Raw genomic sequence first — 13,485 nt, forward strand, 5'->3', positions numbered from 1 at the left:
TGTTCCAGATGATGCAGGATGTCTAATATCACAGATGAGACTCAGTGAGTGCTAGCCTTCCGGACAAGGTAAGATCATTTATTCACTTGCCATATTTTACATGCACTTATCCTGGAGATGATTGAGATAGGTCTTGAATTTCAGTATCTCATGTGTTTCATTCCCACATCTGTTCTTAATCTTCCAGATAATTAAATTTACCAATTTAAGTCTAGATATCCGAAAGAGTAAACTCCTTAATAAATGAAGGAATAGAAAAGATTACATTCCATGTGATATAAGCATATGAGGCCATGAATATGGTATTTCTGATGAGGATTGGATGACAGCTGGAAAAAAGCTATGTGTTTTGAAAGCAAATATAAAACATGCCCCCATTAGGGTGCCAGGTCCAGATAAGGATTATTTCTCTACAACCTTTCGGTGATCCTTGGTCCAATTCTTCATCTCCCTGCTTGAAAAAAAAAGCTCCTCCAGTTTAAGACAACCAATAGCAAAAGGGTTAGGATCCTCCAAGGCAGGGCTCTCCTCTCCATGCCTCCATCCTGTGGTACACATACCCATGCCATAGTAAAGTAAGACGGTGGCTCAATGGTTAGCACTGTTGCTTTACAGCATTGGGGTCCTAAGTGCAAGGACACAACCAATGACAACATCTGCAAGGCATTTAGAGGTTATCCCTGCGTTTGCATACAGTGGGGAAAATAAGTATTTGATACATGGCCGATTTTGCAAGTTTTCCCACCTATAAAGAAAGGAGAGGTATGTAATTTTTATCGTAGGTACACTTCACCTGTGAGAGACAGAATCTAAATTCTTAATTTTTAAATAATTAAATTGTATTTTATTGCATGAAATAAGTATTTGATCACCTACCAACCAGCAAGAATTCTGACTCTCATAGACCTGTTAGTTTTTCTTTAAGAAGTCCTCCCACTCTGCACTCATTACCTCTATTAATTGCACGTGTTTGAACTTGTTACCTATATAAAAGACAGCTGTCCACACACTCAATCACTCACACTCCAACCTGTCCACCATGGCCAAGACCAAAGAGCTGTCTTAAGGACACCAGGGACAAAATTGTAGACCTGCATAAGGCTGGAATGGGATACATGACAATAGGCAAGCAGCTTGGTGAGAAGGTTGGCACAATTATTAGAAAATGGAAGAAACACAAAATGACTGTCAATCTTCCTTGGTCTGGGGCTCCATGCAAGATCTCACCTTGTGGGGTAAGGATGCTTCTGAGAAAGGTTAGGAATCAGCCCAGAACTACACGGGAGGACCTGGTCAATGACCTGAAGAAAGCTGGGACCACAGTCTCAAACATTACCATTAGTAACACACTACGCCGTCATGGATTAAAATCCTGCAGGGCACACAAGATCCCACTGCTCACGCCAGCACATGTCCAGGCCCATTTGAAGTTTGCCAGTGACCATCCAGATGATCCAGAGGAGGCATGGGAGAAGGTTATGTGGTCAGATGAGACCAAAATAGAACTTTTTGGTATCAACTCCACTTGTCGTGTTTGGAGGAAGAAGTACAACCCCAAGAACACTGTCCCAACCTTGAAGCATGGTGGGGGAAACATCATACTTTGGGGGTGCCTTTCTGCAAAGACGGCAGGACGACTGCACCGTATTGAAGGGAGGATGGATGGGGTCATGTATCGCGAGATTTTGGCCAAGAACCTCTTTCCCTTAGTAAGAGCATTGAAGATGGGTCGTGGATGGGTCTTCCAGCATGACAATGACCCAAAACACACAGGTAGGGCAGCTAAGGAGTGGCTCCATAAGAAGCATTTCAAGGTCCTGAAGTGGCCTAGTTAGTCTCCAGACCTGAACCCAATAGAAAATCTATGGAGGTAGCTGAAACTCCATGTTGCCCAGCAACAGCCCCGAAACCTGAAAGATCTGGAGAAGATCTGTATGGAGGATTGGGCCAAAATCCCTGCTGCAATATGTGCAAACTTGGTCAAGAACTACAGGAAAAGTCTGACCTCAGTAATTGCAAACAAAGGTTTCTGTACCAAATATTAAGTTCTGTTTTTCTATTGTATCAAATACTTATTTCATGCAATAAAATGCAAATTAATTATTTAAAATCATACAATGTGATTTTCTGGATTTTTTTTAAGATTCTGTCTCTCACAGTTGAAGTGTACCCACGATAAAAATTACAGACCTCTCCATTCTTTGTAGGTGGGAAAACTTGCAAAATCGACAGTGTATCAAATACTTATTTTCCCCACTGTAGGTTTCCTCTGGGTTCGCCGGTTTCTTCTCACACTACAAAAACATACTGGTAGGGAATGAAGATTGTGAGCCCTATTGACACAGTAATGATGATGATGTGTATAAAGTGCTAATGGAAATAATGGTGCTATAAGTGAGCAAAGTCAAAAAATATAGAAGATCTATCACATTCATATTGATATCTAAATAAGTTCCTATCTAGCACTCCCAGCTATGTTCACTTTGTCGTTTTGCCCTTTAGTTTGGGGTTTCATTGCCGCCATGATTTTTGAGAGCAAATACTGTATAGTGCAGAAAGCATCGAACCTTAAAACCTTGAAAGAAGTATATCGAAATGGGTTTCGTCAGGCGCCATTTGGTTCTATAGTGTAATGGATTCAGCAAGGGGTACTATTTCCATTATTAACAGAATCCATTATACCAGTGTGAACAGAGCTTTACCATAGAAAACAAGCAGGCTCTGTTCTTAGATGAAGCCGTTTGTTCAAATACCGTGTAATGAGATTCCATGTAATGAAGGTTATGTAAAGTTATGGCTGTTCCCTATCTGAGACAGAGACATTGAATTGGTTCCTGCTTGGAAAGCTGAATGTGAAGAGAAAAGCCAAGAACTGAGTTTGGCACCCTTGAAATTGTTCCAGAAAATGAAGTATTTCTCCTAGAAAATTATTGCAATTACACATGTTTATTTCCTTTGTGTGTATTGGAATGACACAAACAAAAACAGAGAAAGAAAGTCAAATTGAATTGGACATAATTTCACACAAAACCCCCACAATGGACAGGACAAAATTGTTGGCACCTTTCCAAAAATGTAGGTAAACAACTTTATTTCAAGCATATGGTGCTCGTTCAAACTCACCTGTGGCAAGTAACAGATGGGGGCAATATGAAAATCACATCTGAAACCAGATAAAATAGGGAGAAGTTGACTCAATCTTTGCATTGTGTGTCTGTGTGTGCCACACTAAGCATGGAGAACAGAAAGAGAAAAAGAGAACTGCCTGAGGAGTTCTAAGTTTGACAGAGCACTTCCTGAGTCTCTGCCTCCCCAGGTTTTTCCCCACCCAGCATCAGCCTATTAGGCTTGATAGCTCACAGTCTGATTTCCTTGCCTGGTACCTGACATCACACAGATAGTGACTCATCAATCAAGCTAAAGAGGCTCTGTTTTGACCAAAGCACTTAATGCCTTATTTGCATATGGGTTAAAGCACTGATTTCTTGGGAATGCAGCAACAGATAGAAGATTGAAAGTTAAATCCATCAACACCTTCATAAGACCTGCATGCACATATATTTGGTTTGGGGGGTGTAATCTTACTGACAGATTTCCTTTAAAAGCTATAGACACCTTGGACATGGAAAAAATTGGGCTCTCTACCTATCCCTTTACACTTCTTCAGTTGCACCAGGGGCGGGGAACCTCCAACCCATGGGCCGTTTACGGCCTGCAACGTCCCTTTCTCGGGCCCTGGCAGATTTCCAGGGACCGCAGTACACAGGTCAGGGATTGCGCAGTTCTCCCGGGCATCACACTGCTTTACCATATATCTCACGCAGTGTTGCTATAGTGCAATCCGTCTGAAAAAGGTCCTGTTGACTGAAATGTCACTTTTTTGGTTTTGGATTGCGATTCATTAAAACTACAATTTCTTGCAACTTTAAGAGTGCCGAATTTTTTTTCTTATTCTGTATGGAATAAAGGATTCCGTCCAGCGTCAGGACGTACTTTGTGGGCGGAGCCAGCGCTCTGCACTCCAGCCCCTTTGACATCAACAGCAACGGCAACCCAGCCTGTCCTGTGATGTATGTGCCTCCAGCTCCTCCTGTAATGTGTATATATGAACCCAGCCCCTCCTGTGATGTATATTCCCCCCAGCTCCCAATGTAATGTATATGCCCCGGTGTCTTCTGTGATGTATATGACGCACCCCTGGGCCTGTGTCGCACAGCGTTGCGCATGCAGGAGCTTACCCGGAGCCGGATCTGTTGAGGGTTGTAGTCTCGTGGCGGTGACCCGGTCCGTGCCCAGGGAGTCAGACTAAGTGGCGTTGTATTAGCGGTAGATGTTGGACGACTACGCCACCCGTTGAATGCAGCGAAGGAGCTGCCGCTGCAGGGCAGACCGCTGAGGCCGGTGGTAGGATTGTGCAGCGTGATAGTATCACCCCCAACGGGAGGGGTATGGCCTCAGGGCAGCCGACGTGGATGATGGGGGTAGCAGGAATCACTCAGAGACGATGCGGTGTAGTTTAGGGTCTTTACTGGTGATAAAGATAGACCCTCCCGGAGTACTGGCTAGCGATCGGGGCCTGGTCAGTCCTTGAGTAGATGGGATCTCCCCTGGCCAGGCGGAGTTGTAGGCCTCCCAAACTGACTGTACTCTTCTGGCTACCTTGCTAGAGGCGGGTATAAGTAGCCCACGTCCCTGAGTGTACCGTGTGGTGCTCACCCGTATGGCCGGTGACTCGGGGCCTTCTAGTGGCGTCCGCTCCACGACGGCGGTGCTGGTCCCACGCGTGTGACCGTGCCTTCGGGTTTCTTGGCCAGAGGACCTGAAATCCCCTGCCGGTCGGTTTCTGCTGCTGGGTAGGAGTTAGTCCCCACAGCCTCGGACTCCGGGTCCGGTGATAGCTTCCCAGTCAGGGCGAGCTCTGCAGCTGCCAGCCCCTGACTCCTTATAGCACTGCTCCCACAGAGCTCCTGATGTTCTTTTCCTATATCTGCTTCTCTTCTCTGTCTCTACTTCTTCTCTACTCACTAACCCTGCCTCAGCCCTAGGTTTATATAGGGGAAGTTCTTCCCCTCCCAGGACTGGGCAGGAGGTGTGGCATGCATCGGATCCCTGACCAAGAGACCTCCCACCTGCTCTCAGACATAACATTGCTGTTACTGTGGAAACCAGACCCCTGGGGTGCCACATTCCCCCCTAGTGAAATTTAGTACTCCGGGACTAAACATATTTTTAGAAAAACATAACAAGGTATAAACAATAATAATACAATAAGAAAAACACATAAAGATGGTTACGGCGTGTCCGCAACCGGGTGCAATTTTGAAGAAAAGCAAGGTGTCCATTTCACCAAAACAGGGAGACGTAACCAGGTAGGGGTCTGTCCTGCCCCGAGTCCTTAACAGTCTTTAGTCCATTCCTAGGTTACGCTCCAACCAATTGTACAAGGATTCCCGGTAAACCCACCAAGGACTCCTAAAAATAACTAGAAACACATAATTATTTACAAGTAACAGACAGGTGACCTCAATAAAACAATTTAAACACTTCAAATCCTCCAACGTGCAGGTAACTGGCCTCTAGTGGCCCTAGTGGACCTACGGAGCTGACTGTCTGGCCCTGAACTACAGGGTGTAGGAGCTGTCAAGGGTAAACTGGGCAGCTGTTTACGGGCTCTTTGGCTCACTAGGGGTACGGCAGGCTCACTATGAGCAGAGGGTTGATCCTCCTGTTCTGCTTGTGTGGAGTCTGCTGCCTCCTGGACCGGCTGCTCTTCCAGCTCTACCTGTTGCTCCGTAGGCACTTGGGATGCTGGTTGGAGGAACGTGAGGACGGGTACCACAACTGCACCATTGACTTGAGTCCAGGACCGAGGGAAGTCTCCGAGCACAGTACTAACCATATCTTCCCTTTCCTCTACGGGTCGAGGGTCTTCTTGCTCTCCTTCTGGGTTCCGTAGCTGTTAGGGACACTTCTTCAGGTGATCCCGGGATACAATGGCTGTGGTTTCCCCTCCGTCTTTACTGATGGTACAAACCTTTGGGTTGTCGTGGCTTGAGGGCAGTACGGTGTACGGGTCCTTCTCCCACTGGTCGTCCAACTTGTGGAGCCGTCTCTTCCTCTTCAAGACCTGCTCTCCGGGTACCAGGGGAACAGCGGGAGCATACTGGTTGTAAGTTTTCTCTTGTCTTTCCCTAGCGAGACAGAGACTTCGCTCCACGCTCTCCTGTACTTTCCGGTACTGCTGCTGCCTCTCTGTGTCCCAGTCTGCTTCCGGTGAAGTGTCCTCGGGTGTCAGGACTCCCATCTCCAGGTCAACAGGTAGCTTACCAGGCCTTGCCCTCATTAGGTAAGCCGGGGTACAGTTGGTGGAACCTACAGGGATGTAGTTGTATAGGTCCACCAGGTCGGGCAGCTTCTCAGGCCACAGACTGCGTTCTTCCAGGGGCAACGTTTTCAGAAGATCCATTACCACCTGGTTCATTTTCTCACAAAGTCCATTAGTTTGCGGATGATAGGGTGTCGTCCTTATCTTCCGGCAGCCATACAGATTGCAGAATTCCTGGAAGACCTCCGCTTCAAAGGCAGGTCCCTGGTCCGTCAGCACTTGGTCCGGGTACCCGTGTGGACGGCAGAAGTGCTGCTGGAAGGCTCTAGCTGCTGTTTGAGCTGTTAAGTCCTTAACGGGGACGACAACCAAGAACCGGGAGTAATGATCCACAATGGTTAACGCGTAGACGTAGCCACTTCTGCTTGGGGTCAGTTTTACATGATCCAAGGCTACCAGTTCCAACGGCTGCTTGGTGACGATGGACTGAAGGGGGGTCTTCTGGCTGGCACGGTCCTTCCTTCTTAGGTTGCACGGGCCACAGTCTCTGCACCACCTCTCGATGGTTCCCCTCATGCCTACCCAGTGGAACCGCCCGCGCAGCAGGAACTCCAGCTTCTTCCATCCGAAGTGTCCAGCCCCGTCGTGGTATGCCTCCATCACCATGGCTGCGTCTCTTCGTGGCACCACTACTTGCCAGATTAGTTCATGCGTCCGGGAGTTAACCATTCTGCGGCACAACTTCCCCTTGTAAAGGAACAGTCGACTCTTCTCAGCCCACAGTTGTTTGGCTTCCTCCGGAGCGTCTGGGTCAAGGCGAGCCTCTGGCCGAGTCAGCATCTCCTTCACCAGTCGGACGGCAGGGTCACTGTCTTGCGTTTCCTCCCAGTTGTAGTGAGGCAAGGGGTTAAACGTAGCGGCTTGCTTACTCCTTACCCGATGGGAATACTGGATAGTCCCATGACGGTGGAACGCGGGGAGTTCGACTTCTTCCAGTCCCTCTGGATCTTCTCCTACGTCCGGTAGGTTTGGCATCCTGGACAGGGCGTCCGCGTTGGTATTGGAGCGTCATGCCGGGTATTTGATTGTGAACTCGTAGTTGGACAGACGGGCCATCCATCTCTGCTCTAGGGCACCGAGTCTTGCCGTGTCCAGGTGTGTCAACGGGTTGTTATCCGTGTACACGGTGAACCGGGAAGAAGCGAGGTAGTGCTTAAAGCGTTCGGTGACTGCCCACACCACTGCCAGGAACTCTAGCTTAAATGAGCTGTAATTCTCAGGGTTTCTTTCGGTGGGTCGCAGTTTTCGACTGGCGTAAGCGATTACTCGTTCTTTCCCCTGCTGGATCTGGGACAGTACGGCTCCTAGCCCGATGTTACTTGCGTCGGTGTAGAGGATAAAGGGCTGGCTGTAATCAGGGTACACCAGGATTTCATCCCCCGTGAGGGCCATCTTCAGCTGGAGGAAGGACTCTTCTTCTATCTTCTCCCATTTGAAGGGCGGCTTCTGGTTCTTGGCCTTCCGGGACTGGCCTATCAGGAGGTCCTGCATAGGAGCTGCCTTTTTGGTGAAACCGGGGATGAATCTGCGGTATTAGCCTACCAACCCGAGGAACTGCCGCACTTCCTTTACACTGGAGGGACTTGGCCATTCCTTAATTGCGGTGATCTTATCAGGGTCGGGAGCCACTCCGTCAGCGCTCACCACGTGTCCCAGGTACTGCACCTTTGGTTTTAGGAGGTGACACTTGGAGGGTTTTACCTTTAGGCCGTAGTTTGCCAGAGCTTCGAACACTTCCGCCAGGTGTTTCAGGTGGTCCTCATAAGTCTTGGAATATAAGGTTCCTGGTGCGTTACAGAGTCCGAACGGCATGCAGGTAAACTCGCTAAGTCCCATCGGGGTGGTGAATGCGGTCTTCTCCCGGTCCGCCTCTGCTACAGGAACCTGCCAGTACCCGCTAGTGAGATCCAAGGTAGAGAAGAAGTTAGCAGATCTTAAAGCAGCCAAAGACTCCTCTATCCTTGGTAAGGGGTACGCATCCTTGTGTGTGATACGGTTGATTTTCCGGTAATCTACACACATCCTCATGGTGTTGTCTTTCTTTTTGACTAAGACTAGTGGAGCTGCCCAGGGGCTACAGCTATCCCTGATCACCCCAGCCTCCTTCATGTCCCTAAGCATCCCCTTGGCGTGTTGGTAGTGTGCAGGGGGTACGGGTCGATACCTCTCTTTTATGGGAAGATGGTCTCCCGTGGGGATGTGGTGTTCTACCCCCTTGACTCGCCCGAAGTCTAACGGGTGTTTACTAAACACTCTCTCGTACTCTTGAACCACCCGATAGACTCCCTGTCTCTGGTGTGAGGGAGTGGAGTCAGTACCCAAATGTAGTTGCTGACACCAGTCCTCCATTATTTCCTTAGAGCCGTTACTTTCCTCCGGGGAAGATGGAGGCAAGGGTTCTACGGACTGTATGGAATTTTGATTGATGGTATACAATTTGGCTAGCGTGGCATACCGGGGCAGGTATACTTCCCTCTTCCCGATATTTATTATGCGAACGGGCACCCTCCCATGGCGTACATTGACCACCCCCCGTGCTGTCAAAATGGTGGGCCTACTGTCTGAGTAAACTGGTTCTACCACTGCCTGGTAATCTCTACCTCTCAGACCAATAGCTGCCCGGCACCAAATCATCATTTCACTTTTTGGGGGCATGGCAATAGGGAAAGGGTCACACATTCTTACGCTACCAATCTCACCACCGGAGAGTTCTATCTGTTGCCGTCGCATCAGTGCCCGGATCTCTTTCTGGAGCACTCGCTGCTGGCCGGAGCTGGCGTTCTTGGCAACCTGCTGTAAAAGGAAAATCACCTCTGCAAGACAATTTTCAATTACATTAGTTCCTAGAGTTATCTTTGGGTGACTCTCGTGCTTGTCAATGTCTACAATGATCAGTCCCTGTGCCGCCAGTTCAACTCTACCGATTTTAATGGTCACCTCTTTAAATCCAATCTGTGGCACGGGCTGACCATTGCTGGCGATGATACTCAAATCGTCGTCAGGGTAGCGGGTGATATCCGAGTCATTCCAGTACTGCTTGAAGAGCACGTACGGGATAGTGGTAACCTGTGACCCGGTGTCCAGTAGGGCACTCATAGGGATGCCATCCAGTACCACAGGCAAGACTGGACGTCCTCCCACATATTTGTCGCGCCAGTTCGATGGGCCTGATGATCTTTTTCCTGGGGTTTGGCCCTCTACCCCAGGTTGTGCCAGTTTAAAGGACAGTACCTTGCCATATGTCCGGGTTGATTGCAGCGGCGGCAGATGGGTTGTCCGTCCTCGTTGTATCGGTCGCTGGGTCTTCCTCTGGCCGGTGGGGTCCTCCTTGGTCGACGCCACGGGATGTCCTCCGGTCCGGATGCCAGCTGGATCTTCCCTGGAGTGGAAACCTGTAAAGACTGCACAGTTCGGGTTAGCGCGGCAACGCTTTTAGCTAGCTCTTGGACCTGATGGTGCAGGTCTGGAGCCGGGTCATTGTTCAAAGCCTGCGCATCAGCTCCCACAGACCCTGCCGACAAGGGAAGTGGTAGTGGGGCGTCTGTGGGTCACAACGCCACCTGGTGCCGGTTCTCGGAGCACCCGGATGGCTCTGTCCTTGAACTGTGCAAATCCCAGATGAGGGTCCTGTAAGGCCATTGCCCGCAACTGGGTTCGGTGGGCATTGCAATATAAACCCTCTATAAATTGTTCAGTCAACAGCCTGTCCTCGTCTCCCACGCCGTCAGGGTCGGTCTGCTTAATGGCTCTCAGGGCCTCTTGTAGGTTCAGGGCATAGTCCCTTATACTCTCGTATGCTCGCTGCTTGCACCCGTAGAATCTAAGCTTGATCTCGGCTGAGGTGCGGGTATCAAAGGTGTCCCTCAGCCGGGTTAGTATCCCTGCAACAGTCCTCCCCCCAGGTGGCCAGGACTTTACCTCCCTTTGGGCTGCCCCGGTTAATTGGGCCACCAGGATGCTCACTTTTTGCTCTTCTGTGAGGGGGTACACCTGGAAGAGGCTATCCAGCTTTTCTCTAAAGTCATGCAGGGTATGTGACTCCCCTGAGTACTGGGGTAGCCAGGCCGCTCCCGGGATATAGGGCATGGTGAAAGGCATGACTGCAGCAGCGGTGGCGCTGGCGGGGGTTGAGGCAGTGAAGCTCTCCTCCGTATCCGACATCTTCCTCCCCCCTAGTGGACCGTGGCCTACCTTGCGATGATCCTCTTCCGTAGGCCGCGGCTCCGCAGTGGATCGTCAGGGTTGAGGACCTTCCGTCGCGCTCCTGTGACGTCGGCGTCTGCTGGGCTCCTTCCAGGACCTTACGCAACGTCCGGACGTGAGGCGGGGCTTCTGTTCTCGCGCGCTTTCGGAATCCACGCCCCTCTTCTTCCCGCGCGGCGTCTTCAAGATGGCGTCCAACGGCGGGAAAACTCCACGGATGGCGGGAAGAAGGCAGAAGATGGCGCCGGATGGCGGGAAACCTCCACGGATGGCGGGAATCTTCACCACTGGTAAGTTTGAACAGTCTTTTTCAGGCACGCAGTACCCGGTGGTTGCGGGCACGATATCCTGCCGACTACGCCAAAAGTTGACGCACCCCTGGGCCTGTGTCGCACAGCGTTGCGCATGCAGGAGCTTACCCGGAGCCGGATCTGTTGAGGGTTGTAGTCTCGTGGCGGTGACCCGGTCCGTGCCCAGGGAGTCAGACTAAGTGGCGTTGTATTAGCGGTAGATGTTGGACGACTACGCCACCCGTTGAATGCAGCGAAGGAGCTGCCGCTGCAGGGCAGACCGCTGAGGCCGGTGGTAGGATTGTGCAGCGTGATAGTATCACCCCCAACGGGAGGGGTATGGCCTCAGGGCAGCCGACGTGGATGATGGGGGTAGCAGGAATCACTCAGAGACGATGCGGTGTAGTTCAGGGTCTTTACTGGTGATAAAGATAGACCCTCCCAGAGTACTGGCTAGCGATCGGGGCCTGGTCAGTCCTTGAGTAGATGGGATCTCCCCTGGCCAGGCGGAGTTGTAGGCCTCCCAAACTGACTGTACTCTTCTGGCTACCTTGCTAGAGGCGGGTATAAGTAGCCCACGTCCCTGAGTGTACCGTGTGGTGCTCACCTGTATGGCCGGTGACTCGGGGCCTTCTAGTGGCGTCCGCTCCACGACGGCGGTGCTGGTGCCACGCGTGTGACCGTGCCTTCGGGTTTCTTGGCCAGAGGACCTGAAATCCCCTGCCGGTCGGTTTCTGCTGCTGGGTAGGAGTTAGTTCCCACAGCCTCGGACTCCGGGTCCGGTGATAGCTTCCCAGTCAGGGCGAGCTCTGCAGCTGCCAGCCCCTGACTCCTTATAGCACTGCTCCCACAGAGCTCCTGATGTTCTTTTCCTATATCTGCTTCTCTTCTCTGTCTCTACTTCTTCTCTACTCACTAACCCTGCCTCAGCCCTAGGTTTATATAGGGGAAGTTCTTCCCCTCCCAGGACTGGGCAGGAGGTGTGGCATGCATCGGATCCCTGACCAAGAGACCTCCCACCTGCTCTCAGACATAACATTGCTGTTACTGTGGAAACCAGACCCCTGGGGTGCCACATATATGCTCCCAGTGTCTCATGTGATGTATGTGCCCCCTGTGTCTCCTGTGACATATATTCCCCTAACCCCTCCTGTGATGTATATTTTTCAGTGTCTTCTGTGATGCATGTGCCCCAGTCCCTCCTGTGATGTATGTGCCCCCAGCCCCTCCTGTAATGTATATTATTATAGCGCCATTTATTCCATGGCACTTTACATGTGAATATGCCCCGGGGTCTCCTGTGAGGTATGTGCCCCCATCCCCTCCTGTGATGTATGGGCCCCTGGCGTTTCCTGTGATGTATGGGCCCCTGGCGTTTCCTGTGATATATGTGCCTCGGCTTTTCCTGTGATGTATGTGCCCTGGCTTCTTCTGTGATGTATATGTCCCAACATTTCCTGTGATGTATATGCCCTGGAGTCTCATGTGATGTATGTGCCCCAGCATCTCCTGTGATGTATGTGCCCCGGAGTCTCATGTGATGTATGTGCCCCCAGCCCCTCCTGTGATGTTTGTACTGCTCATATAAGATGGTGGTGGCCCACCGGAGGATTCTCCTGTTCTCCTTTGCAGCAGTCCAACCCTGCTAGTATGTAACCAAATAAGGATCTAATAAGGGGCCTAGTCAGTGCAATAAGCACCGAGGATGCCGGGTGAAGAAGTGAAGGTTACCCTGGTCTGGCTGCCATAGACAGGACAGCACAAATCTTTTTGTTCAACTCTCATAAAATGAAAATGTAAATACGCTCAATGGACTACAATAGGGGCTGTATTACAGTGAAACCGATAGCTGATACATGTTGTCTGATCTACGGGCAGCATGTATCAGACAGTGGCTGCAGGATTCCATCCACATATGTTTAACTCTGAAACGCCGCAGCATTTCAGAGAAAAACATAGTTTAATGACCGCCGCAGCGGACTGAGCTGAGATGTAGACTAGTCGGACAGGCACATCCCTGGCATCTTCTCCCTGCCTGCTGCCCTGTATTAACAGGTCTCTGCCTACATGGCATATAGGCAGAGTCCTGTGAATTCAGGGCAGTAGGCAGGGAGAAGATGCCAGGGATGTGCCTGTCCGACTAGACTATAGAGCAGCTCGATCCGCTTCGAGGGCCATTAATCCATGTTTTCACTTTATTCCCATCTCCAAGATCCTATCCCAATGTGTAGTAGGTGTAATAATAATAATATTAGCAAATATCTCCAATTAGAAATGTAGTATAGTTCTTCAGATTTGCTATGTCACCTATCTCATGTGCAGGGCACTGCAGTAGCTTATGTATCCATGGTTACGAACACTAAGAGCTGTCTAACTAATTAACTGTCACTATATGAGTGGTCATAACCATGGATACTTAAGCTACTGCAATGCCCTGCACATGGGGTAAGCGACATAGTGAATTTATACTACATTTCTCATAGAAGGTATTTGCTAATATTATTAATATTACACCTACTACATATTGGAATAGGATCTTGGAGATGGGAATAACTCTTTAAGCCTCCATACACCTCTGCAGTTGTACAAAGACATATTAAAGTCATG

General features: G+C 50.0%; 1 protein-coding gene across 3 annotated transcripts in view; it reads left to right on the forward strand.

Moving 5' to 3' along the window:
* The window catches only part of FRY (FRY microtubule binding protein), a 444,805-nt gene that overhangs the window by 56,970 nt on the left and 374,350 nt on the right, over positions 1–13,485 (forward strand). For all 3 annotated transcript variants that reach the window (XM_073662506.1, XM_073662507.1, XM_073662508.1), the window contains one exon: positions 9–68. The gene's annotated coding sequence lies outside the window, so the exon portion shown is untranslated. The remainder of the gene's footprint in view (positions 1–8; positions 69–13,485) is intronic.

Source organism: Phyllobates terribilis, unplaced genomic scaffold (assembly GCF_046119375.1).
Source record: "Phyllobates terribilis strain yellow unplaced genomic scaffold, ASM4611937v1 Scaffold_2__4_contigs__length_985480577, whole genome shotgun sequence".
Lineage (NCBI taxonomy): Eukaryota > Metazoa > Chordata > Amphibia > Anura > Dendrobatidae > Phyllobates > Phyllobates terribilis.